Source organism: Motacilla alba, chromosome 1, assembly GCF_015832195.1.
Source record: "Motacilla alba alba isolate MOTALB_02 chromosome 1, Motacilla_alba_V1.0_pri, whole genome shotgun sequence".
Lineage (NCBI taxonomy): Eukaryota > Metazoa > Chordata > Aves > Passeriformes > Motacillidae > Motacilla > Motacilla alba.
The window spans coordinates 52,843,065-52,870,818 of NC_052016.1; the positions used below are offsets into that span (position 1 = coordinate 52,843,065).

The following is a 27,754-nucleotide window of genomic DNA, read 5'->3' on the forward strand; positions in this document are numbered from 1 at the left end:
CACCTGCCGCCGCTTTTACCCCGCCCTTCGCCCGGCCCCGCCCGCGCCCCGCTCCTCCGGCCAGCCGGCCGCGGAGGCGGCGGTGGGAGCCCGGGGCGGGGCCCGGAGCCCATCCCCGCCGCTGTGCCCCGCCGAGGGGCTTCCAAGGTGAGGGACAACGAGCCAAAATAAGGGGTGGGAAGCGCTTGTGTCCGCCCCAGGGCCGCTTCCTGCCGGCAAAGGGCCGGTCTGGGGTTGCAGGGGGAGACCCTGAGGGGAAGGGGGATCAAGGTAACAGTAGCTACATGGAGTTTTTTTCGGGGGAAACGCATATCTGTTTAAGATTGCAGGGTGGTGTGTCCATCTTGAGGAATCCAGGTAGTCAGAAGGGCCTTGGGACAGAAAAAAGCGAGGTCATTTGTCCTGGAAATCATTAAAAGAGCTACTGGCCAAACACAGAGGGAAGAGCCTGTAGTTTCTGGCTTTTTGAGGTTTGTTTTCCAAGTGCGATTGAAATGCTAGAGCAGTGCCCTGCAGACTCGCAGGCTTTCACGGAGCTGTGCGTATTTGCCAGTGCAAAGACCTATTTTGGAGAGTTTTCTGTTTCCAAGGAATACAGTTGCTGAGGAAACAATTCACTTTAGGTTCAAAAATCCCTGCCCAAAACTGTGTATCCTGTCTTGCACACAGGCACATCAGATTAAGTAAATGGCTTGTAACCTCTTAACTAAATTTCCAAAGAAAACATATCCCACAACTGGACAAACAGGACATTTGCTCAGACTTCAGGTGAAAAACTCTTGTGTTTATGCGTGTTTGGAGTATAAGGACTCAAATGATAAATTATTTCCAACGAAGTTCTACTCCCTTGTCTTTCCACCTTCTAGAATACAAGTAATCCCTGGGGAAATCTTTAGCAAAAATTAGTTACTTAATTTTGATTTCACATTCAGGAAGAAGAGGTAGGAATTTCTAGTACAAACAATCTAATACTTGAAAGATAAGAAATCATCATCAACTGTGCTTTAAACATTAGCCTCTGTCTCTGTGCTGCTCATCTTTCCTCCCACCCTTTCTTACCCTTGCAGTTAGATCCATGGAACCTGTACATTAGGACCCTAGGAAAATTCGTGTTGGAAGAGATCTGAGGAGGCTTGTAATCCAACCTATTGGTCAAAACTGGATCAGCTCTGGGACCATTTATTAGTTATACCCTATCCAGGGGGAACCCAGGGAAATTGGTTCACTGCAGCAGCTGTAGGACCAGGCCCAAGGTATATGATGTGATGCTGAGCTAGACATGCAATAAATATCTGAGGGCTGAGTTTACCTGTGCTCGCTGACTTCTGTGGGAGTTGTGTGTTCAGATGACGTTCAAGGTCCATGCGTATGGCGTGTGTGGGGAAGGGAGGTGGCTCTGGGCACGGTCATGCATCTGCACTTTGCAAAAGAGAAAGCTCATCTCCTAATGGAAGAAAAGTTTTAGAAGACACATCTGGACCTCATGTGTTGTTCTCTCTCCAGTCATCTTCCAGCTTGATTCAGTGGCCTTGAAAAAGTGCAGTGTGCCCTTTTAAGGTGTGAAATACTTTAAACACTGGTTATGTTTAGCTGCAGCAGAGGATTTTAAGTTTTGTCCTGTCCTTGCAAGGCTGTGTTTGCCACCAAAAAGAGGTTTGGCGATTTTTTTTTTTTTCAGTAAGAGAAATATTGTGAAAATAGAAATCAAAAATGTAAGTCTTATGAGGCGTAGCTTGAGGGAGATGGGGGTGTTTACCTTGGAGAACAGGAGGCTCCCAGCAGACCTTTTTGCTCTGTACAACTGCCTTAAAGGAGGTTGTTGTGAGGTGGGGTGTCTTCTCCCAGACAGCCAATGACAGGAGAAGAGGACACAGCCTCAAGCTGCACCAGGAGATAGTGAGGTTGGGCATCAGGAAGAATTTACTCACTGAAAAGGTGGCTGGACACTGGAAGAGGCTGCCCAGAGTGGTGGTGGAGTCAGCACCCCTGGAAGTGTTCAAGAAACGACTGGACATGACACTTAGTGATATGGTTCAGTTACATGGTGTTGGTCAAAGGTTGAACTCAATGAAGGTCTTTTCCATGAAAAGCTAGTGGAAACAAAGCCCTATGGGTCTCACAGTTGCCTAAAGGCAGATAAGCCTAAAGGAGGTAAGCCAGGGGCAGAGTGTGGAGCCTTGGAGCTGCCTTGTATCAGGTCTTCACTGCACTGCCTTCGGGAGTGTCACAGTTGGAGGCCAACACTTGGTGTTGCTCCCAAGGCAGAAGTACTCGGTTCTGACAGCAAAGAAAAGTCTTAAATTATATTCTGTGTTTCCAAAATTAGATAGTATCAAACTGTCTATTCCATAGACAGTGGGGAGCATCAGGTGAATGAGTGGCAGGGAGAAATAGACCAGATTCTCCTCTATTGGTTAATTCTTTCACCTCTCATCTGTTGAATGATAGTTCTCTTACCCAGTAGCATCAGCACCCTCTTTGATTATGAATGATGACTCAAGGGACACTAGAAAAAAAAAAAAAAAAAAGGGACATATGTAAGTGCTGGAAATTTAAGGACTGGAAGTCCTAGTCTTAATCACAGTGTTTCATCTTTATTTATGAGGATAAAATGGCATATATTTAGTAATTGACCACTTAGTAAACAGAGTTAAATTGTACTTATTCCTCTACAGATCTTTTATAAATCTTTTATTTAACTAGCATATAAAAATTACTGTTTGAAAAAACTGTGAAATAAATACATGGGAATTGATTACTTTGAATTATGACAGCCCCTTCTCCTGCAGTGCACTATAATACATGTGCTTTCTTTATTGACATGATTTTAAAGTAAAGAGTGAGAAGAAAGGAATAGACAAACATAAACCCCATCCATTACTGACAAATAAACAAAGAGGAAAATAAAGTTACAGAGTTCAGAAATTTTGTGTCGCTAGGTGCCTCACAAGACAATGAGTTTGAAAATAATTTTTCAAAATAGAGTTGTCACACATCCTATTGACCAAAAGCATCTTTAGATATAAAGCCCTAATTTAGGATAAAGTCAGCCTATTTGATAGTGCATGTTATTGTCTAGAAGGTCATCATCACAGTCAAGGTCATAATCACAATCACTGACTGTCCTGTAGAGTATTTAAATTATGCTTTTTGAAATATTGGCACAGGTCAAGTTTTTCTTCTGAGCACTAATAAACCAGAGTCTGAAACTACTAGAACGGTCGACTAAAATTTTAACCTGATTTTTATGTACTTCATTAGACTGAGGATTTGTATAAGAACAAGTCCAACTGCTCAGTCTTAATATTATTCAGAAGGGATAAAAGAGGAGGAAAAAAACCAAATCCCCAGGAAGTTTCTTTGCCATTTTTTCCATGGCAGATAGCTGCTCAAACACTGTGGTGCAGACTGGAAGCAGGAGGTTTTTCGTCTTGAAAATTTCTGTTTCCTTTCCAGACCTTCACATCTCTAATTAGACTCTTTTTGCCTTCTGACTATTTAGCAGTTCAGAGCAGGGAAAAGAAAGTTATGTCCAGTCCTTCAGTGTGAAACTATTGTGCCACTGCGTTTCAAAGTTCACGCTGTCCTGTGGCACATTTATTAGGAGACAACAGGGATACATCTAGTACTGATATTATATACTAATTCTTGGACAAAGCCCATCTTTGCTGCTCGGAAAGCTGTTCTTCAGCTTTTATTTTCAGTTTAATTTGCTGGTCAGCATTCTACAGGGATTGTGTTAGCCCTGATTTACACACTCTGGGCAAATCCCAGGACCTCATCTAGACAGAAAAAACACCTGAAGAGTCATTTCCTTTTAAATATAATTACTTTAATGACAATGTGTAGTGTGATAAAGGTTGCCATGCAATATCCCTGTTCTTTAACTATTGCAGCACATCAAGCATTTGTACTGCCTTGAAAAGTAGTAGGTTTTTTTCACCTGCAAGGGCCTTACAGGTGCCTGAGAGAATGATTATGATTGCACTTCTCTTAAATAATGGGCAGATGGCTGTCTCCCTCATCTTTTTGACCTCAGGTGGTCCTTATCAATGAGACCTTCCCTTTTTTTATTTTCAGTTTACTGATATGCATGAAAAGTCCTAAGAGAAACATACCAGCTACTTTCCTGCTAATGTAACTTGGCGATCTTAATGATGTCCCCTACTTGTGGAGATAGAAGAAGGAACAGGAGAGAACAAAAAAAAAAATCCTTTAATCCCAAATGATATGGGGAACCAACAAAAGGGGATGAAAATGGTTCTTAGCATTGCCAGTACATGACCAGCCTGACTCACACCAGTCCATATAATTTACACTTTTTAATGTCAAAATGGGCATGGGCAGCTGCTTTAGTACATAGCTATGTTCTTCCAGGGTGCCCTTGGAAAATGTACCTCTCCTGTGTGCTAGTTAGGACAGACTAACGCATTGGCAGACACCCATCAAAGCCTCTCCATTTCTTAAGCTGACAGCTCCGGATATCCAGCATCAGCCTGATTTGAAAGGCAGAGTTTACTTCATCCTGAGGCAGCCCAGTAATTTCTGCAACACTATTGCTAATTTGGAAGCTGACAGTTTCCATCTCCCCACCCCTTTGGTTTATTACAAGCATTTCATCAGACCGGCTGTAGACTGCCGTGTCCTTCTGTGCTCTGGGCAGAGGGGGACAAGCAAGGCTGTCAGCAGCAAGGCTCAGTTGCTGTGGTGATGTTTCTCCTGGAGCAGGCGGCTGCAGCAAGTCCCCCACGCCAGTGGCACCTAGCCCAGTCTCTGGATGGACCCGTGGAGGCTTCCAGCTGATTTAATTCATTCATTGTTCCCCGGTTTGATGTAATAAATTTATTGTTCCCCAGTTCAACTTAATTGAGTCATTGTTACCCGATTTAACTGACTGATTGCTGCCTGACTTGATTTAATTAATTACCGCCTGACTTGCTGAATAAGCAAGCTCCTGCTGCCAGCTGCCAGAACGGCTCATGGTTCCTAATCCGTGTTGTCTACCTCAGCCCCTTGTCCTATACCAGCCTGCACTTCTCCTGGGACCTGCTCTCTGTTCTACTCTAGCCACATCCTCTGTTACCTTCCCTTTTCTACTCCTGTAGCTTGTCCCCTGCCCAGAGAACTCCTCTCTCTCACCCTCTAATTCTCCTTTCCATTCTCCTCTGCTTTTTCCTGTCTTTAGCCCTGGGACTACCTCCACTTTTCCTCCTGGAGTTCTCCCCAGTGTGTCTCACAGCAACTGTCCCTGCTTTGATTCCTCTAAAACTGCTCTTGAGTTCCCCTGAAGGCTTTGCATTTCACTTGTTTCATGCATGACAGATTGCTCTTCCTATGGTGGGATTTTTTTGCATCCTGTTCTGCCCAGGAATCCTAAGCAGGCATCAGCACTTGTCCAGTGCTCTCTTTCTTTCCTTCATTTCCACTGCTTGCCTGTACCCATTTTTTTCTTCCTTTTAAGGTGCTATCCAGAAGCCCCTTCCTCCTCTTGTCGCACGTTATCTAGCATCCTCTAGGCTCCTGGCTCTTTTTTATCCGTTCCCTGCCCCAGATCCATTCACTTGCTTTGAGATTTCTGTGTCCGCTGTAAGGGTATCTTCCCTGATTGCTCCTTCTCTTTAGCCTGTTGTTTTCACCTAAGATGTTCTGATGGTGGTTCAGGTTTCTTGCTGACTCTCCACTTTCTGGCCCTTACTTCATTCCCCAATCTCCCCAGATCGCTTTCATTTATCTTTCTGTGTTTCACTGTCTCCATTCATGAAACATGAGATATAGCTAAATTTTGTCCTCTTTTCTCTGCTGTTCTGCTCCACATTCCATCTGATGTCAATCTGGGAGCAGGCACGCACTTGTTCAAGCAGAGAATTACTGTTCTCCAAAGTAATTGTGTCAAGGTGTAAGTCTGAATTTATATTAATGATCAGCATGAGTCCAGACTTCTCCGTGACCATTCAGTGCATAGAGGTGAGGTCAGCTTTGCCCATGCTGTCAGCCCAGTATGCACAACACGTTGTGTGAGCAGATATCCCTCCTGGCTTTGCACTGTTCAGGCCTTGTTGGTCATGACATACTTCGTGTTCATCTGCAGTGTCTTTATTTATCCATTTCTCATTCTCATGTATTGGAAGAAGGTCCAGGAATGAGTGCTTGTCTCTCCAGTGTAAGCACCATCATTCAGTTGCCTGCTGATATCTGGCTTCTGTATTCTGGGAACAGACACAGCGTGTTTCCCCTCCTTCTTCTGGCTTTCTCTTTTTCACTGGTTTGTTGATGTTTTCTTGAAGAGAGAATCTCATTGTCTACAAAGACACCTCTTTCCCCCTCAAGTCTTTCAGGAACCTTCAGTCATAGAATCACAGAATCATTTAGGTTGCAAAAGACTTCCAAGGTCATCGAGTCCAACTTTGACTGAGCACCACTTTGTCAACTAAACCATAGCACTACGTGCCATGCCTGGTTGTTTCTTGAGCACTTCCAGGGATGGTGACTCCATCACCTCCTTAGGCAGCCTGTTCCAGTGCCTGACCACTCTTTCAGTGCAGAAACCTACACTGCATGGCTGAGGGTCTTCCATGTCACTTGCAGTGAGTTAATCTGTCTCTGCCTTTTTTCATGCATGTAAAAGTCACTGTACTCCCAGGGCATTTTTTTCAAACCCTTCTAGGTTCCATATGGCAGATTCCATTGATTTCAAATACCTAAAAACCTTGGGAGATGCTCTAGGGGAGCTCAGTCTTTGGGTTTTGAGGCTTGGTTTTTTGTTGGTGTGTAATGGGTTCTTTGGTGGGATTTTTTTTTTAAATTCAGTTGCACTTCAGTTTAGTTCTTTTTCTTATAGTCTCCTAAAACTGAATGCAGTTCTCTTAGGTTTCTCCCAGTATGTTAGGCAGAATAATAAGGTTTTTTGTACCCTAGTTAATGCAACTCGGTCTTATTTCTGCTGCTCTAACATCTATTCTCTCCCCTCTATAGGCAAGTCCCTTTTCATCTTTGCAGTTCCTCCCCTGCTCTTAGCTTCTGCACATTTGTTAATTTACAGAGGCCATCAGACTTTGCAGATGATATAGATACTGGCAATTCCTCTCACATTACTGGGATATGAAGGTATGACACCCAGTCCTGTTCCCATGAAAACTGGTGCCAAACCTCCCATAAAATGTTATGAGAACAGGACTGGGCCTCAGAATCTTCATTCCATTCTCCATGATGGCAATTAAAATAACATTAAAATGAAAAAATAATTAGCAGGTGCCAGACTCTTCTTGTTATCTTCCATCTTCTCTGTTTGGTAAGACGTTTTTCTAATAATGGTTGCATTCACTGAGTTGATATATACAAAATATGAATGCTCCAGGCTTTTCATAGAGTGGAGCACATGTTAAGAAAAATTGAGGACTCTCTTCAATGTACAGTCTACCTTTCCATTTGTAATTGCAAAGCACTCCCATGGCAAAACCAGTGCTGCATAGATGGCTAAACACTATTTGTGTCCTTTTACCTTTATTTGGTGTGAAACATATTGTCTTTTTCTAAAATGTTAATGACTGACTGAAGTTGTTCCCTTTTTCAGCCCCACCCTGCACTTCAGATAATTCTGTCCTTTGGGAAAACACTGATATCAAGCGCACTTCCTTCAGAAGTAAAGTTGGATCTGTGCAAGTAATTTAATCAGAATTTTCAGTTGGTGTCATTGCAGTGATATAATTATCGTGGTGTCAGTATGCTCTAATAAATACAAGAGATAAAAACCCCAAAAGTTTTGCCACATTACTTATGCAAGTAGTTTTATCTCAAACTGAGAAACAAACACAAAATCAGATGTGGAGCCATTTTGATGCGCTTTCATGCGGGGAAGAATTGCAGTGCATTATGAGATGCTCGTCATGATGCAGTCATGAAAGGCAGAACTGGTTATGCACTGGGAGGTAGCTGAGGTCTATTTTCTCCACACTTGGAAATCTGAAGAATTTTCTGTCTTCCTCTGTCTTAATCCAGTAGGTTTCCTTCTTCTGCATTTCAAATTACAGAGCTGTGGTGAAGGACACCGGACAACTTCTAACATACCAACCCATAGTTAACATTAGTACAGGGAGCTGAAAAGTCAGTATCCTACACGCATAACCTTAGAGATACATGTTAACAAAAAGCCCTGTCCCTCCCATGCATGCTAAGAATACCATCAGCAAATGTCACCACAGTACGTTCAGGGGTTGAAAATTCTCCAGATAAATCATGTTGGTAATTGTGTTCTGTGTCTCTGGGCAGGGGTGGTTGAATAGCCCTAATCTGGAAAGTATTTGTTAGACTCTTCTGAAAAAAGGTCAACTTCCAAGAAGCAAGAGGGGCCTCACGAGTGGCATCTTGTAGAGGCAACATTTCAAAGGCTAGGTCAGGGGGTTCTGCATAGGTCATAGAAAATTAATGAATATAGATAACAGCAGAATTTGGACAAAGGAGTTTACCTTTTGTATCTGCTTCTACTTTACAGACAGTAAGAGACATGAATTTGGGAAAGAATATAGAAATACAAAGCTATATAAACATGCAAGTTGTCCATTTGCCTTATTGACTCAGGCAGAGTAAATATATATAAACTTCTAGTTCAGCTACTTCACTGTCACAGGATCCAGACTCACCACTCAAAAAATGGTCTTCCTCTAAGATTTGCCTTTTATTTTCCAGTCAAACTTTTTTTTTTTTTTTTTTCTGAAAAGCATTTACAATGTTTTATGCAGCTGTGCAAAGAAAAGTGAACCATGTTCTGCTGGACAGAGGCTCTGTAAATTAACCCTTAAATGTGAGCTGATAAGGGCCTGCAGGATTTAGCTTAGAAACACAGTGCATGTAGGAACTTAAGAATTGCAGTGTGAGAGTCAAAATTAATTAGCTGCTAAGTTCTCAAATGACTTGTCTCCTTCAAATGTTTTGCTCTCTATGATTGTTTAGAACCTGCATAATTCCATAGTGTCACTGCTTTCATATATTCTTTATGCTTTTTTATACACTTCAGCTGTGGAAGGCCATGGTTTCCATTGGCAAAAAGGATGATTGTGGTTAAAGTGTATTTATGGGCCTTTGACTGCCCCATCACTTGGTAACTGCAGCTGTATATTCACTTTCAGACCTATAAGTAGTCATGAGAAAATAGCTTCAAGTATTATTAGTTACATTGACAATTTCACTTTGTAAATGATCATGTCTGAGAAATGCTGTCATTTACCTTCCTATTGGAAGTGTCACAACTAATGTCAATCTTCAGAGCTCCAGGTGTACATTTTCCTTGATGCCTCTGGGGCCCTGAGGGTCTGACATGGATATTTCCATAAATCCACAAAATCATTCACAGGGACCATTGAATAAGCGGGTAACCTACTTACATATTTGCAGAAACAAGCCTTAATGAGTAAATGGCATCAATCTCAAGCCCATGTGATAGAAATGCACAGTATCAATGCTGTCCTCATGTGCCAAATATTCCTTAATATCTTTGGCCAGAGTGGAAAAATGGCTTCCTGCTGGTACAGAATGGAAACCTCAGCAGTAATTCACATTTTTTCTCATGAATTAAAGGAAATATTCTCGATTAATTTGCTACCCAGTCCCAGACTTCCAAGTTAAAAAAGGAGCAGGCTCTCCCAGAACTTCCCATGTCTCCCCAGACAACTGGGCCAAGGATCCTATGTTGTCCCTGTTTTAAGGGATGCTGGGCTTCCAAAACATGGCAAGGGCTTTTCCTTTACTGGCTATTTAAAGAACTAATTCACATTACCTTCCTCCTTACCTCCCTTGCACCATAGCAATGAAATGAGAGAGCAGGTAAGAGCTTGCCTTGAAAACATTATGTTTAACCCCCTGGAGGTCCATGGAACTCCAGGGGGTCTCATGGCTCATATACTTCCAAGTCCTCTTTCTCTGCTCCCACACATCCTGCGGCTTCTCACTTGGGGTGTGTCACTGCTCTTTGTACCTTCTAGGCCAAGAGCGAGATTTTTTTCCCTGTTCTCACAAGCATTTTGATTATCTAAGCAGTTCAGCAAGCAGTGGCAAAATAATAATGAGTTTCCATGAGTTACTCCAAATGGATTGTGACTTTGATTTAATTATTTGCAACAATGGAGTGGAAGATTTTGCTATGTCAGCTACTGGATTAGAGCAGGAGTCATTCCCAGCACGTGCCCACAGGAGCATCTCCAATGCGAAATGCTTTAATCACTCCTCATGCCAGCTGAGTAAACGGGACTCTGCAACATGAGCAGAAAGCTAGCAGCATTTTCCTGCTCAAGCACCATTTTCCCCAGCCCCAGCACTTGCCTAACGTTTGAAAGAATTAAGTTATGGAGATGGAGTGACTAAAAAAGGTCTTGACAAACCTCCCCTCTTCCTTTCAGGACAGAATCACTAAGTTAGGCTGCCAGTGCATGCAGAAAGAGAAAGGAAGAAGGGATTTTTCCAGCTTTCATCCCTCCTGTGTTAACTCTCAGTTCCCATCAATTGAAGCCACTGAGATAATCTTTCCTCTAGTGCCAGAATCCCCAGATGGGTAGGTCAAGGTAGCCAAGCCAGTTTTGTCAGAATAGTCCCAGTTCAAATCACAGCCTTTCTTTAATTTGGTCAGGTACAACTCATACCTCATGGCCTGTATGAGATCCTACCTGAAGAAGTAAGAAATATATCCTTTGCCCCACAGGACATAATTACAGTAATCCCATGGAGTTTCCTCTATTCCCTGAAGCATGTGGGCTGTTGTGAGAGACATGGTGCTGAGATCAGCCAGCGACTCTTGGCACCCTGCTGAGCCCATTAGTATTATCTAAGAGTTTTCATTCAGCCAACACTATTGACTTTCAGTGGCCAGTGAGTGTCTCTCATCTAACTCCTGCTCAGTGGAATAGGAGGGTCTCTGCTTAGCCAGCGTCTCCCATCAGATGCTGCAGTTAGGATTACACCTCGGGACAGCCTATCCTATCAAAAGCCACCCCAGGCCACAGCTGTTCCTAGGTAACCATGGGCTAACATGCCAACCTGCTCCCCCTGTCCAGATGCTCATCCAGCCCTCTCCCCTCTTCTTCACCAGTGTGGCCGGAGAGACGTCAGCTGAGTGGGCAGAGGTTGGGCAATGCAGGACAGTCATACCCTCTGCTTTGCCTGGTTTGGCATGATGACATTATTTTCTGGAGCAGCAGGAAGATCTGGGGAGCACCTGTGGTTCATGAGGGACGCAGTCTCCGATTTTTTCTGCTGCTTTGGGTGCATGTCTCTGTGGTAATCTGCAGTGTGGGGATTACCAAACTGACTCAGGTCACGGGAAGTCTTGTCCCATGACACTTAAAGGTTCCCACTGAGTCTGTGCTAGACACGTTTATGTTACAGGAGAACCTCTTTCTTCACCATCAAGCAAACCAGTTTTTCTCCTAAGGAAGGACTCTTCCCATTCATCCCAACTTTCTGCCAAGTTAATTGGCAGAATGAATGGATTCCTGCTTACCTTGTCCTGACAGTCATCCCCTTTGTCGTGTGCACTGGCTAACATCTCTGAAATTCTGGCACTCAGCAGTTTGGATGTTTTGCATTGGTTTTAGTGGATGAGATAACACAGCCTGACTATGATCTACTATGGCTGCAAACCTGCAGCCTCATGGGTGTCCTCCCACTGTGGGATCTTTGTGCCTTGCTGTATAGAATGAAGAAGGGAGATCACCCTTTGGAAACTGCCTTCTGCTCTTCCTTCCCTCATCACATGCAGCAAAACTGTTGTCCTTCCACTATGGTCAAGATGTGCTGTGGCTGCAGGGGAGGAAAGATTTGCCTCTTAGCCATGAAACCAGATTTGCTTTGGTTGTAGATTATTCTCCACCTAGTGAAAACAGTCAGGAAATTTGTTTTGGATGGGCTATGGAGTTCAGCTTCTCTGTACAAGATTTTCAGCCACTCATCTTGGCTGGGATTGGAGAGATAGGAGAGGGGAGACACCATCAGCTGAATGGAATCACCAAAGTGCTCCTGACATAAAACATGGGCCAAAATCCATATGAAAGCCAAATGAAAGGCAGACACAAACAAATGTTATGCTGTGCTCTGGTTATCTATGTGGTCTTCTGCCACAGGATAGGAAGACTAGAAAAAAGGGACAGGCAAGTATGAAATTGGATTGGCAACCATCAACAACGTAACCAAAATGGATACTTAATAATGTGTAGAAGAGCTGACTCAGATTTTGATGCTGTCTTTTAATTTAGGATCAATGCCTGTGTAGATTACGTGGCACATTTGCCAGATGAGTTCTCATAGAATATAGATGTTAATAGAGCGGATAATTATTTGTATTTTGTGCCAAGCCAAAGCCACGTTATGGAAAGGTTTTAAATGCAAACTTAACAAAATTATTCAAATGCAGATATGAGAACAGGAAGGTTGATCAGTGTGTTGAGGATGATTCACATCTAACTCAGACTGCTTCCTTTTTTATGTGAGTCGCTTTAAGTTTAACAAAGAAAATCCTTTAACAGTAGTTTTCAACCTGGGCAGGCGAAGGCTTCAGCTACTGAAAAAACAATGGTCTCCTGCACAGAAAGAATATGCAAATAGTCCCCACTGGGAATTTTGGAGAGCAAGATCTGCTGACACATAGCCACATCCTTGTTCTGGTGTTTCCTCAGTGTCCCTGAAGAAGATGGAGCTGCTGAAAGCAAGCTCTTTTCTGGGCTGTTTCTCTGTGCCACAGGGCTAATGCTTTGCTCTGAGGTGCTCAGGGTATGAGCAGGGTGCCTATGAAGCCTTTTAACTCTTCACAAGCATAAACATTTCTGGAAGTTTAACTTCCAGAACCCCTCTTCCCTCAGGGGAAACTGCTACTTGTTTCTCTTTTTCCAGTGGATGTGAGTAGGCCTGTTATTACTGGCACTCCCTTCCCATGGATGCATTTTTAAGAGATTCTGAATTTTTACAAGGGAAACATGAGACTTTTTTGTTAAACCTTTTGTATTTTATGTGAGCAGAGGAGTTTTCTGCGTACATTTTATATCATCAGGGCCTTGAACATGAGTGACGACTTCTTTACCCAGTACTTCATATACAACTCTGCTCTTTCTTCAGCCATGAAATAACCACACCAATGAGAAAATAAAAGTCATTGTCTACCATTGTCTACCTAAAACTAATAGTAAATTTGCAAAACTGGAGTACAAAGCAGAGCTAAATAGCTGCTCTTTCTCTATTTTTATGAGAGATGAGTCTTGCACATAAATCCACATCCCAACTATAAGCAGGAAGGAGAACTGCAATGCACAAACATGGAGAGGATTTGGGGTTGTCGGTTGCATCTGTGATGTTTCCCAGCCCATACCCTGGTGGCTCATACCCTACCAGGACAATCCTTATCCAGCAGCCCAAGACCCGGCTGCTGCTGCAAGCACTTGAGAGTCCCACCTCCAGGAGAGACTCTGCCTTCTTCTGGGGTGCAGAGCCACGGCTGATACAGGCAGCTGCTGGGTCAGCAAAAGGACTGAAATGTGTGCCTCCAAAACCTGTGCCATGGACCATGCCACAAGCTGCACAGGAGTAGAAAATATTTTCTCATCTTGATGGTTTGCTACCTAGAGTCACTCTCTATCAAATAGTGCCAAGACCTACCTTTCCACTTCTGCTATTCCCTCAAGGAGCCTATGTTATTTTCCCTTTCTTCCCTTAAAAAAAAAATTGTCCTGAAAACAGCCTTACTGAAGTGGATACAATCCAACTAAAGCCCAAGCTCTGAAACATCAGATTTTCCTCCCATCTTTGAGGGCATTCGGGTCCTCCCTATGCTAAGCACTGGGGCTCTGAGTCCATCTCATCAGCATGTAATGGAGCTCAGACAGGGAACTGGGCCAGCTTTTGTTTCACATGGCTTTGTGATGACACAGGTCGCCTCCCATCTATTGGCATCATTGGCAATGCAGGGTCTTCCAAACCCTTTTGGGAAATCACATGTCCACTTGGCTTCCCTGCTCAATTTCCCAGCCTAGTCCCAGAGAACAAGTGTTGCCTGAGACTTTTCCTTGGGGCACCCTGTGGCATGAGGCAGGAAAGAGTTTTGAGAAAGAAAACTTCACATGAGCTACTTACATGTGACCTTGATTTGTCCTCTTTCCCCTTTACAAAGTCAGGGTGGTACTTTAACCTTGGCATTGGCTGGCTGGGGGCTGGTGGTGCCACTCAGCTTGTACCTACAGGCTTCCAGACTGCTCTGGAGCACTCCAAGTTCTCATCCACAGCTCTTGTCCTGCAGGTCACAATCTCCCAAGGTAAAACCTTGGCACAGAGCACCCTGATCCCTGTGGGCCTGGTGAAAGTTTGGACTAATTGAAAGAGTAATGGCACACATCTGACATACACATAGTGAGGAGGGAGCAAAGGAACTTTCTGAAGAAAACAAATCCTAACAAGTATGGGATACTAATTTTAAGTAGTATTTCACACATTACTTAGTACATTACTTGCTTAAGGGCAAAATTCATGCCGCCCAAGATACTTTCCTAAGTTTGCAATGCATGGCATCTGCAACAGAGTAAATAGGTACATTTTCATACTTTTCATGTCCACAAAGATGTCTCTGTAACCTATACCACATCAGAGCAACACAAGGCAACAGCATGATATGGGAATACATTTTAATGTTGTAAAGAAGATTCCAGAGGAGACCCATTCCTGCTCTCCCTCCCAGAAGGGTCCAGGCTGCCATTAAAACCACATTGAGCAAGAAGCAGGTGGAGATGTCCATTAACCCCTTAATTAAGTGCTGAGATGGCAGTCACAAGTCAGGGTGTGTCCAGAACAGCCAGAGGAACCACTGCAAAGAGCAGGAATCCCATTTGAACCCCACAGGGCTGTGGACAGTACCTGTGGTAACAGCACTGAGTTTAGATGCAGCTTTCCGTTTCTGGAACTTAAAGAAGCTCATGGTGATTAACCAGCTAAATCTGCCATCAGGAGGCAGAAATTTCTGTTTTGGAGCATGGAGGAGTCAACCTGAGTGCCCTAACATCAAGCAGCTGTCAGCACAGGACAAGGAGACAGACTTAAGGGCACCTTTGCCACAAGACCACTCTGGTTTTATGACAATTCCTTTTCTTTGTTTCCCAGTTACAAGAAAAATGTAGCTAAATTCTGCTGCTGTCTGTCCTGCCAGAGCTGTGTGCTGCAGGAGACCACAGGAGATCAGGTGGGGTTTATCCCGCCTGATTTCCTTGCCAACGCTCACACGCAGAGATGGCAATAGATGGTGATGGTCAATGAAGCTGTTGTTTTTAGCATCTTCTCAATAGCCTCCCACCAGGACACCAGGGGGACAAATGACATTGCCAGCCATCCCCAAAGAGTTTGGTAGAAGAACACAAGGTCACTGAGCTGCTCTTCCCAGTCATGGCCACAGGAGTAGTCAAGGTTGTTCTCTCATACAAGGACGGAAGGGTCCCAAGGCAAGGGTGTTCCTTGGCCCAATGGGTTGCTTTGGCAGGTGAATGGTACTTGGGTTGCAGGTGCTGCAACACCTCAGCTCAGCAATCTGTACCCAGATCTCAGCCATCCCCTGTTGATCGTAGCCAAGACAGCATCCCATAAGAAGAAACTCTGGGGAAAAAATAATGGATGTACAGAAGAACAGTAGAAATGTAGAAACATTATCTAGAACTGGACTTTCAACATCCCTGGCTCATCACAATCCAAGTTTTCTTGAGATCCTCACCAACAACCTCTCTCAGCATTAGCAGGAGCTAAATGTGTGGGAAAGAAAAAAACCCAAAGTATCTTAAGAATCAAATTGTCATGCCAACTAGAAGGCAAAGAACGTATGTCACGAGATAAATCTCCTTGTATAGAACAATGTGCAAAAGTGAAACCAATTCATTTTCTAACAAACATCAGTGCAAATTTCAAACAACACTGAGTTTTCACCTTTAGTTTTTTTCTTCTCCCTTTATTCTTTCTTCCCCATTTTCCCATCTTAATTTCATTTTGGTAAATATTTCTCCCTGTTGCTCAGATAACCGTATCTGATTGCAGAGACTTGAAGCGTAACCGATGATGAAAGACGACCTGAGGGATATCGGAGTGCACACACCACAGGGGTGTGGACATAAACCCCTGAAATATGCTGGCAGTTTGACCAGAGTCGTTCTACCTGTAGGTTAAGTCAAGATAAGAACTTGCCTGATGGTTGCACACACAGGATTAGACAAAACCAATCCTTCATGCTTGTTAAAAATCCACCAGGACTGTTGGCTTGAGATGGAGCTGAGCCTGGAGGTTGAGGGGCAAAGGGGAGCCTCATGTGTCTTTTGACACAAAATTTGATGGTGACCCTCTATCCCAATGGTGCACTCCCAGATGAGAGAGTGGGAACAGAGGGTCTGCCCTACCAGCCAGGACCAGGGGTTTTGCCCCAGGTGGGCTTTTCAGCTCAGGGCTGGCACTGTTGCAGCAGGTCCTCCTGCACCGGGCTCACAGGCACCTCTGCCTCTTCATGGCAGGCTTCAGTGTCACCTGCAGCTCAAGGTCATTGCTGGGCGCTGGTGGCGGTGGGGGTGGTGGCTGCCCCTGGCAGCAGCCAGTCCTCTGGGGGGTTACATAAAGGCAGTGGAACATGTCTGCTCCAGGCACACAGGCAGCGAGGCATGTGGTGAGTGGATGACTAATACCTCCACACTGGCCTACTTACAGCTGGAGCAGCTTCGCTACCTGCTGCTCTGGTGGGTCTCCACCGCACCGATGAGCAGGGGACAAGGACGACCTCTTCCTGGAGTGGAGGGCAGGTGAAAAAGCCTCCCCTCACTCAAAGATGCTGAGAGGGTTTGCCCGTTCATATGTGAGGAGGGCTTAGATTTCACAAGAGATAATCAGAAAATAATGCTACAGTGTGCAATCCAGCACTTCTTGCACTTCTTCCTCAACACCTTCATACAGTACCTTCTTAGAAATTATTCACAAATACCAAGCAAAGTTGAAGGCACAGCCATGCAATGCTGATCATCAGTTTGCAGGATTTTATGAGTGCTGACTGATGATAGATACCCTCTTTGAGAAGTCAGGGCTGCTTGTGTCACCTGGTGAATGCAAAGATCTCTGCAAACAGCACAGACAAGCAGAAGAGGTCAAATCACAAAAAGCTCCCACAGTGCATTATTAATCCTTGTGTATATTGTGTATAGTGGAAATAAAGAGTCATCTTAAAGTAGCCAAATGCTCTAATATAAAGAACTAATTAAAAAAACCTCCCAAAACTATTAACAACAAATAGAAAGTGTTCTTGACAATGAAAGCTCACATGTTTTACCCCAGACCTCTGAATCTCAGATGCTGGCAGTACTGGAGCCAGGTGTGTGTACCTGCTTTCCCATGGCATGGCTCCTCCAGCCTAGCCCAGGTAGGGTATGTCCTGCCCCACCACAGCTGGAGTGTGGACAGGCCCTGATGGAGAGCATCTCTGCATGGATATCTTGTGAGTTTGAGAGGCTCAGGTGTCAAAGTGGCTCTCAGTGGAAAGCTATGGCCATAGACATGCTATTTTTAACAGTTGAAAGCTATTTAATGTTTAACCCCTCAGTTCACCTCTCCCTTCAGGTCTGTAACTCTAGCATTAATGCAGCTATGGTTCAAGTTATCAATCAGCACAGGAGCTGAAAACACTCACATTGTGGATCCATAATATCTCGCTCTCCATCAGGTGTTAAGATGTCATGGGACAACTGCTGGGTTTTTGCAGACTTTTGGACCCATTTTTATGCTGAAATTCTTTATGGTGAGGCCATTGATTGGGCTGTGCAGCAGGACAGCAGCAGGTATCTGCTGCCAGCAGTGACACAGAGGAGTGCAGGGCTCATCCATCAGAGCAAAGGGAAGGAAGCGCTGTTCTAAATGAGGCCATGTTTGTGCCACAGAAGCAGATATGCACAGAGAGGGAAGATTGTTTCCTTGTAAGCATGGGGCCAGGGCCCTGGCCATAGCTTGCAGCTGGCAGGGAACAAGCAGCTCCTGGTTTAGGAGGAGAGCAGGGAATGGAGGATGACTCACAGCCCAGCCCAGTCCTCCCTCCCGGCCAGCCACAAGTGCTGGGCAGCAGATTTCAGAGAGGAAGAAAAGGACAAAGCCACTCATCATCCACTCCTGTTTCTCCACTGATTCACTCTTTGCTCATCTAGAAAGGGCTGAAAATAACAGCATGCAACCTTTTGCATGAGGTGCAAGAGCTGCAGGCAGCCCAGGTAGGAGGTCTGAGTGTGCCAGAGTTTCGCTGGGATCACCACTAAGCATGGTGTAGGCCGCTCTGGCATGGCAGCAAATCAGTCTGAGGACTGGGAAAAGACACACATTATCTTCACTCCTCTTAGAACAGAGAATTGATATGATGTGATTTAATAGAGGCTAAAGATGTTTGCATGAATTAACTGGAGTGCAGGGTCCTGGTCTGGACATGGTTCTTGCAAACCTGGACAAAGTGAGAAGCATTCAAGGAGCACAAGAATCAAGAGAATTGTACACCAAGGGATTCAAAATGAAAAACATGGCTCATTTAGTCCAAGGAAAAAATATTTCCAGAACAGAGATGGAAACAATCCTCTAACACATACAGCCTTCTTGACAAAATGATTGTTTTATATTATCTGTAGACAAAGACATGAAGAAATCAATTTTCCTTCTGCAACAAAGAGTCCTTTGACAACCTACCAGGGAACATTTCCAAGATGTACAAGGCGTGGAGTGTGGGGAGAGGCTGGACAATCCCTTTCCAGAAAGATTTTTCAGGAGTCCTTAGACAAACGTGGGTGTGATGTTTTGCTGCACTGAGTGCCTGTGGTGGGGTCCGGTAGGGCTCCCTGGCCTCGGGGTGTCTCAGTGCAGAGAGGGAACCCAGCAATCCTGCCAGGTCTCCTCCTGGCTTAGATTTCGTCGCCTCAAACGTGGCACTAAGTATTCTTGGCAAGAATTGTGACTTGGCTTGAACAAGCATTTGATAAGATCCATAAAGCTAAACATAGATTACTGCTCTATAAGAAAGTGTTGAACAGCAAATATGCCCCACTTTCTATGATCTAAACCATGTTAATTCTCTAAGCACAATTCATAACACTTCTGGAGCCAACTATTTCCATCTACTTATAGACAGTGTTAAGTGAGCTACTGTTTTAATTTTGCTGAGCCAGACAGAGATAATACCCCCAGGAAACAATTTAAGTCTGTAAAAAGTAAAAATGACAGTGTAGGTTGCTAAGTGATAATGATTTGCAAAACATAAATACTTACACAAAGGAAGTGATTAATTCAGGACATTCTTTATATATCACTACTATAATATTTTCAGCTGCAGCCCATTATGTACCCTTATCTCACAGCATATTCACTTTGTTTTACAACCAATTCTTTTAATCTGCTCGGTTTTTTCAAATTCACATTCTTTATTTACCCAGCCTTTTGCCTGCTGTAGCCATCCTCACTCCATGGAATGACACCCATGGACCCATCACACACAGGATCGGAGACATTTGCACTTTGATGCCAAAGAGAGGTTCTAACAATGGTTCCAGTACCAGTGTACTGTCCAACATGGGTGGCTGAGCAAATCTCCATTTGTCATCATCCATGGAGGAGTTAGTGGTGCAGAGTCCATCTGCAAATATAGCACTGTTATTTATTAATTCCTGCACATCAACATTCTGCCCTTTGCCTTAGATGAAGATACTGGAGATGAGAGGCTGTAAATCTAAGGTGAAAGGACTGACGCTTGCTGGACAATGGAGAGTGTTGTCACTAATTTAAATATGTCTGCTATTTATACTGTCTCACATGCAGTCACCAAGGAATTCAGCATTAAGATCTTACATAGGAGTATCGTTCCCAGCCCCTAAATGCCAAAATTGTTGCTCATTTAAATGAGAAGCACAGGAGCTCCACAACTCCTTGGCCCCATTAGTACTTACCTCAAACAATGGCCTGAAGGTTTGCTAATTCTTGAAAAACTGCAATCTTGTTGAAACTTTTGTTTTGTTTTATGACAGTCTTGTCATTTTAGTCTACATGACATTGTTTACCCTGTAAAATGCTGCCTCCTGGAGCAGATGCCTCTTGCAAGGAATGAGCATGACCAGCCCATGGCATCCCCTGCCCAACAGTTGGGGTTGACTGGTTCCTCCTTGCTCACTGCTGTCTTTAAAGTGATGTGAATCCACTGACAGCAACTTTTACCAAGGCTGCTTCCAATACTGAGCCAAATACTCTCATCGTATCTCTAAGGAAACATTGAGGTGATCTTCCATAAAATCAGGGAAGGGCAGTAAAACCTGCTAGTCAGTACCTATTTACACTCTCCTGGTTTTGCAGATTTTTTTTCTGATGTTCCAGCAGTCTTTCCCCACTAGTTTCACATCCATTTCCTGTTTCCCTCTTCAGTTCTCCCATCTGTCATAGCCTCAGTGTTGACAGTGATTCGGCCTTCCCTGGTTATTTCAACATACCTCTGTCTTGACTTTATTTCCTATTTCCTTCACAGCTTCCCCGTTCTAAAAGTTATGAGTATCTGCTCTGTGATTTCTTCATTAGTTTGTGCAATGGGGGTGTCCCAGCAGCCCTGGCTTGCTCATACCCTTCTGGAAATTATCGTGTTATGTATTGTTTGTGTAGCTTTACCATGTTTCCAAAATGCCCACCACCACTCTATCTTGGATTGCTTCCTTGAATATTTGTCTTGTTTACAGTAAGTTGGGGTTTGGATTTTTTTGTGGTTTTGGGGTTTTTGGGGGTTTTTTCTTTGTTTTTTTGTTTTTTTTTTCTTTGTACAATGACCTAAAATGCTCCCAAAATATCCCTTTGGAAACCACCTTCTCAGAGCTAGACTTTACTTACAGTGATCAAGTGTCACCCCACCTTTTTCTTCATCTTCCACTTAGTCTCTTTAAATAAACTAATTTGTGGCTGCATGAGCATGGTATGCTTACATTAAGCATTAGGCCATGTTGTATATTTTAATTGTTTCTAATTTGCATGTTTATAGGGATCAAGGATCTCTGATTTGTACTAACGATATCTGCGTAATCTCCAAGAGGTGTGTATCAATCCTTTCCTAAAAGAACTCAAAGACCTCTGCAACTGCTCTAAATAACTTGTTCAGTTGCTTAACTTGCACTTAGGAAGACTTTAAAAAAAAAATCTAAGCTGTGGATCAAACTTGTTTTTGCAGCTTGATACTTGTATTTGCAGCTATGGCCAGCTTCATACAACCTTGTAAAAGCTTGAAAATATTATTTAATCTATTACATAAGCAGTGAGCCCAAGAGTGTAGATAAGTATGTGAAGATGGTCTCCATGCCCACAAAAAGGAACAAAGCTCAAGACCAAGCAAACAGTTAAAATAAAACTGTCAGCCAAAATCATGGGCATCAGAAGGAGGAGATGTGGGAGGCTGAGCAGCAGGTGACAAATCTGCTGGTCTTGGGCTGACAAGGGATCGGATCCCAGTCAAGATTTTTTAACTTGCCATGCTCAGGGCTGAAACCATGGCTTAAGTAAGTGACCTCTGCTAAGGTGCCACCCTCAGATCAGGCTCCTGTGCAACTCTTGCAGCCATTCCCTCTGCCATCTCCAATCCTCTTCCCCTGGGAGGGTGCATGACCCAGAGCACTGCCAGCATCCGCCAGTGGAAAAATGGGAATGCAAAGATGCAGCTGAGCATTAAGTAGGCAACTGGAAAATGAGGGAGACTGTAAGGGACATCCAAATAGGCATGGAATAACAAAATTAGAAATATGGGGTAGTAGGGCAGGAACTGTATGAAGGTACAAATGCAAGGTAGGAGAAGGCACGAAGCAAAAAGAAACTGAGCGGGCCAGGACCATCTCCTGTCCTCCTGGGCAGTGAAGGGAGATGCTGACACAGATCCAAGAATCCCCCAGAGCAGCCTCCCTCAGTCTGCGCTGTGCTCAGGGTGTTGTTCAGCCCTGTGTTATCTGTTGTGTTGTTTATGAGATTATTGCCAGAGGTGAAAATGTACTGTCATAAAATTCTCCCCTAATAAATTTCCCTTCATTAAGTCAGCTTGCATTTTAATTGTGGAGACTATACTTTCTCCACCCAGTTACTGTGGTTTTCCCAGGTATGTAAACCGGGGATTTTAGCCAAGGGTGGAATTGTGTGAACCTTAGCTGGTTCCATTCCAAACCTTCACAAAAGGTGAAGGCATTAGGCAATTCATAATTTCCTCACAAAAGGAATAAAAAAGAGGAAGAGCTGTCACAGATTTGCCATAAGAGCTTTCTCCAGGTAAAATTGTTGGATATACCACTAAAAAACACATGACAATAATAGTTCAGCTAACAAAAATAGAAAGGTCTCCTTGAGAAAACCATGACTGGAAGGACAGTATTTGCCAAACAGGCCTGGAAACAAGCAAAAATGTATCCCATTGCTGGGCAATAGAAAAAAAGAATATGAAGTGAGAGCTGGAAGGAATGAGGGCTCAGAAAAGCTACATCAGTGAGCACTGGTACATCCAACACACGTCACCTGTCTGGGGTCTCTGCTTCTCAGGGAGGATGCAAGGAGTTGAAAAGGCAACAGGCAGGAGCCAGGGATTGGGAGAGCTGCCCTGTGAAGTTAAAAAAGCAATATAATCTCCCACATTACAGGGACTGCTTACCACAAGGGTCCTGCTTCTATTGCACTGAGCCTTCCAGATCCAAACATAAAATCCCTGTGGTCTAAAATGGCCTTTTGCCAATAACTTTGCTTTAAGGCTCACAGAGCAGTTGATCACCAATGATCTCAACAAGCACCAAGCTGACAGATAAATACTGAGTCAGACATAAAATAGGGAGCAGCTTCATCTTGGAACCTATCATGAGATTAAATTGGAGAAGTCAAACATTGCTGTCAACAGGGAGGATTAGGAAAAGGCTGTGTTTGGCACTCCTGCACCTGCAGCACACAGCACTGTCCTGGGAGGAATGTGAGTCAGAGGAGTTTCTGCCAATGGGCCGCTGGGCTGTGCCTGGGGAACTGCAATGGGAATGACCAAAACACACCCTTGAGACAACATCCATGATGAAACAGGGTCCAGATGGCCAGATTCAGCATTTAGATCCAGTCTACTGAGTGAAAATAATCAGTATTCATCACAAAGAGTTTGCCTGTAGAGGCTGGAGTGGGAGGTTGTACAACATCTGGGTAGCAGCTAATCCCCATGTGTAGCTTTGAAATTAAAGATGATCCTCTCAGCAGCTGAGAAACATGTAATGAAAGATCACCACAAGAAACTAATGTGGAAAGAGAGGTGGATGGTGAATGGATAATTCAAAGGAAAGGAAAAAGAAGAAATACAACAAAGTATAGAATATACTCATATGGCTACATGAGCTTGGAAATCATGCAAAGGATCATAATTTTTAAAAAATGGCTGCTAAATACAAGGTTTTGCTTCCCTCAGAGAAACTTCTTGAGGAAATGCACACTAAAAGGATGAGAAACAACCAGAATAACACTGTTTCAGCGCCACTATTGAAAACAAGCTCACTGAGTGTTGCCAAAAGTAAGGGACAGCTGTGGTGTTAATGCTAAACAAACTAGTCTTCCCATGGTAACTGGGTTTTATTCAGTTCTGGTCTTTGTGCTCTCCTGCTATAAACAAGGTGATTGTGTGTTGTTCTAGAAGTGTCTCAACATTGCTTTAATTAGGCAGCTTACAAATTATCTGGCTTTTAAATTACTCATAAATCATGAGCATGGTCATGTTAAAGCCCTCCTTGTAGGCTCTAATATCCAGCGGTGATCACCTCTACCTTTTAACAAAAATTTCAGAACCTTTGACACGACCACCAGAGGAGGGTCCTGCAACCACGCACATCCTGGCAAAAGAGTCTGAGAGATGAGTATTTACATCATGGGAAGTTCTCCAGCTTTCCTCAGACTGAAGTCATCCTATCAGTTAGATGGCAGCTGGCAATAACCCACATCAGCGAAAATCAGAAAAGCTGCAGCAGGGATCACAGAAAAGAGCTTGGACCAGCGCAGCACCAGGGCAGATGGATATCAGCTATCACAGGTAAACTATCTTGGAAGGAAAAAATTGATTTTATAGGTGAATAGTCGTTGTTAGCCTGGAAAATGGGTAAATGAGGATGAGCTGTTAACATCCATTGCCAGCTCTGCAACAGGCTGTGGCTGGCTTCCCAGGAGCTGGGCAGACTGGCCTATACAGGCAGTACAGCCAAAAGCCCTTTGCTACAGAAACAGGGCAGCAAGCCATGCTGGAGGCCAGCACAGACTGACCTGGCCTAAGAAACAGAACAAACCCCAGGACTGTGGGCAAGGCTGCCCACATTCCCTGTTTACTGACCTGCACCAGCACGGCCAGCGGTAGCGTGCTGGTGCAAAGTCCTTTTGGCAACAGACAACAAACTTGCAGCTCACAGGAGAGGTGGCAGCTGGAAGTTACACTTTGTTTTGCTCTTCATAAGCATGGGGACAGGACTGCCAACAGGGTGGGCATGGCAGTAACTACCTGAGGCTAGTCAGTGGCCACTGTCTGGACAGTTGTTACAGCACATTTTATGGCAGCACACTCCAGAGGAGTCTGGACTGTAGTTTTTTAAGAAGAGACTTGAAACCAAAAGCTATATACAGATGCAGTAAGCACTGTTTACATAGTGCAACAAACATGCACCCACCTCCTTTTACTGACGATTAAATATGTTTGCATTAATCCTTACCTACTGGTTTTCCCTTATAATAAACTATTAGTACACTAAGATCTGATTAAATCTGATTTTATTTGTCATAATATAAATAATACCTGCATCTTCCTAAGAAAAATTGTATTCTCTGTTTTTCTCTGCAGTTATATCCTTATATGTTTTTGTTTTGTAAACAACACACTGGAGTAGTATGAGATGTCTCAGCAACTGAAGCTATATTCAGACTTCTGTAATCACCCTTTACTATGCCTGATACAGATACTGATAGAGAGAAGATAATGTTTGTAGTTAACTTTTCTTTCTAAAGAAGAACAATCAAAAGCAAATGGAAACATTTCTTGTAGAAGAAATGTTTGTAGAAGTACAAAATGTGACTTCATGCTACTCCATAAAATTCAGTACAACATGGATAACAGGCATGCTCATATCATGAAATCACCTGGCTATGCAATTTGCTGTCTCCAATAGCCTGTGTGTTTGAAATGGCACAATTACATCTTTCCATTACTGCATGGCTTTGAAATGGCATTGCTGAGTAATATCAGAAGATCTGGTTTTGTGGTTGCAAGGTGCTCTGGAATGTGGAAAACCACACACTTTTGTGACTGCTGCCTTTGTGCCTAGCAATTCCAGAAATATGTTCTTAACTGCACAGAAATACTTTCTATATACTGCATACTAAGGACTTAGTATGCAGATTTCACCCCATTAATTAAGGTTTATAAAAAAAAAAACAACAAACAACAAGCTCCACATCAACACAGCTTGCAGTAAAGCTGACTCATAAACAACAACCTCATTTTTTCAGTGATATCAGAGTCACAGTGAGGATTTTCCAGCCTTATCACTTTCTCCTTAGGCTGCCAAAAAATGCCTCCATTGTATTCCTTAGGAGCATTACCTGTTAAGTAGACCAAGAACAAGCAACCCTGGCTTGATGTGGAAAGTAGGTACCATTATGGTATTGAAAAAATTAGTGCAAGACCTGATGTTAAAGTTTAAACACATTGCGAATGGAAACAAGAGTTTTCATAGTGCTTTAAATTACAGAGCCTTTTAAATGTTTTCTATTGGAAAACCTCTCCATTGTGATGACACAGAGGTGTTGGACCCTTGTAGATGCCTTGAGCAGTCTGTTAAAACTACAACAGTGTCATCATCTAGGCTTAAGCCAAACAGATCAAACATTCAATTTAGGGCAAATTTACAGCTCTTATTGTATAGAATCTTCTAAATAAATTAAGTTCAGCATAAAGTTTCCTGTATCCACATGAAACTATGGACTCTTAAGTTAACTTTTCCATGTTAGACTATATTCTACCCATAGATAAAATGAAACAAGTTTCTGAATGATTCTGCAACTTACACATCTCTGTTTCTTGTGAAAACAGGTATGAAATGCAAGTAGCTGGAAGGAGTGTACCAAGACACATGTTAAAATCTCACATCCACATTCAAGAAGAAATCTCCTGCACACTGAGTGCTCTTCTATTCCAAGCATGTCTCCATTTAAATGGCTGGTGAAGAGCAATACATCCTTGCAACCCCATGGAGCATTTCTTTGAATATCTCAAGAAAGTAAGTTGTACTATTCCATAGAAGACTAGAACACTGCCAGTTTCTTATGATCTCCCATTTATAATAGAACCAAGAGGTTTGTGTAGCCTTTCTAGAGAAGAAGGTTCTATCCAAAAAATTAACTATAACAGATATCAGTCCATAGGTAACTTCCTCTAAATGATGTGCTCTAAGCTGCACCCTGCTTAGCTCTGAATAACATGCTGAAGGAAGGAACTCCTTTCTCTTTTGAAATCACAGAAAAGAACAGAAAGAAATCCTTGGCTGTTGGCTTGGTACATACAAATCCTTACCAAATTGAATGTGAGTTTTCCCCTGGGGTCAGTTTTTGTCTTTCCATTCTGCAATAGCACCCACACATTCATGCACACACACACAGATACTCTCACTGAAGCTTGACAGAGCAGAGCAGATGAGCAGGCAGCTAGAGCAAACATATTCATTTACATTTGTTTGCTCTAACTACATCCAAAGTAATTTGTGAAACACTCCCTTTGGGCCTGGTAGGCTGTTGAAAGCAGAAGACCATTTGGTTTTCCTTCTGATACTTCAAGTAATTGTAAGGTTCACATCTGCTGGGCTCTTCTTCTCATGGAGAGCTCCTGTTCTCCATCCCTGCAACGGCACCACAGTTACAGATTCTCAAACCTCTTTTTGTAATTCCATACTATGGCAATGCATTTCTGACATGGAACTATACAGGCACTGGCAGCAGATCTCACCTTTTGAGAAATTGAGACTGACAATTACATCACTTTGTCTCAAAATTATTTTTTTCTGTTTTTATACAAGCACCACAAGCACTTCTCCTGCTTCCCCAATGAAGCACAGTTCACTCTTTGCCTAAAAGATGGTATACATAGAATAACATGGTTTAACACCATTCCAATTAGATAATAGTGCAATCAGAAAAATGCTCATGTTTCAACTTTCAAACTTATCATGACTTAACAGAAGAATAGGGATACAACTACAGAATGGGGAAAGTAAATTAATATAGCTGCTTTGCAAGCTGCAAGCTACTCCATTACACTCAGAGATTTAGGAAACAGAGGTATTGCAGACCCTCAGTGAAGCAATTGAGTATTTCTCTGCATCTGTCCTATCTCACACATCATAGATGGTTTCTTTTTAATGGCATTAAATCAAAGGGTTTGGTATGAACATATTGGACACTGCTTCCAATATGCAGCAGTAACTTACAGTAAAATACATGCAATAAGGAAAACAATAAATATCAAATTGGTGAAACAGAGAAAAACATAGTGCAACAAAGATTAGAAAATTCTGTAGGTGTAACCTGAATAAAAAAATACATACATTTAAAATATGAAATTGTGTAAAAAAGAAACCACAATATAAATTATTCCAAAATATCTCATAGTTTACCATAAAATAGTTACTTGATCATTTAACTACTGCTCATTCTGTTGACAATCAAACAGAATAAATATTTGACTGGA

The 27,754-nt window shown here is 43.1% G+C and overlaps 1 long non-coding RNA gene across 1 annotated transcript; it reads left to right on the forward strand.

The window, feature by feature from the left end:
• The first annotated feature begins 30 nt into the window (after positions 1-30).
• LOC119707147 lies at positions 31-27,222 on the forward strand. Its single transcript, XR_005258693.1, has 3 exons — positions 31-147; positions 23,818-24,061; positions 26,105-27,222. It is a non-coding gene; the product is annotated as an uncharacterized LOC119707147 (long non-coding RNA).
• Positions 27,223-27,754: the final 532 nt, after the last annotated feature.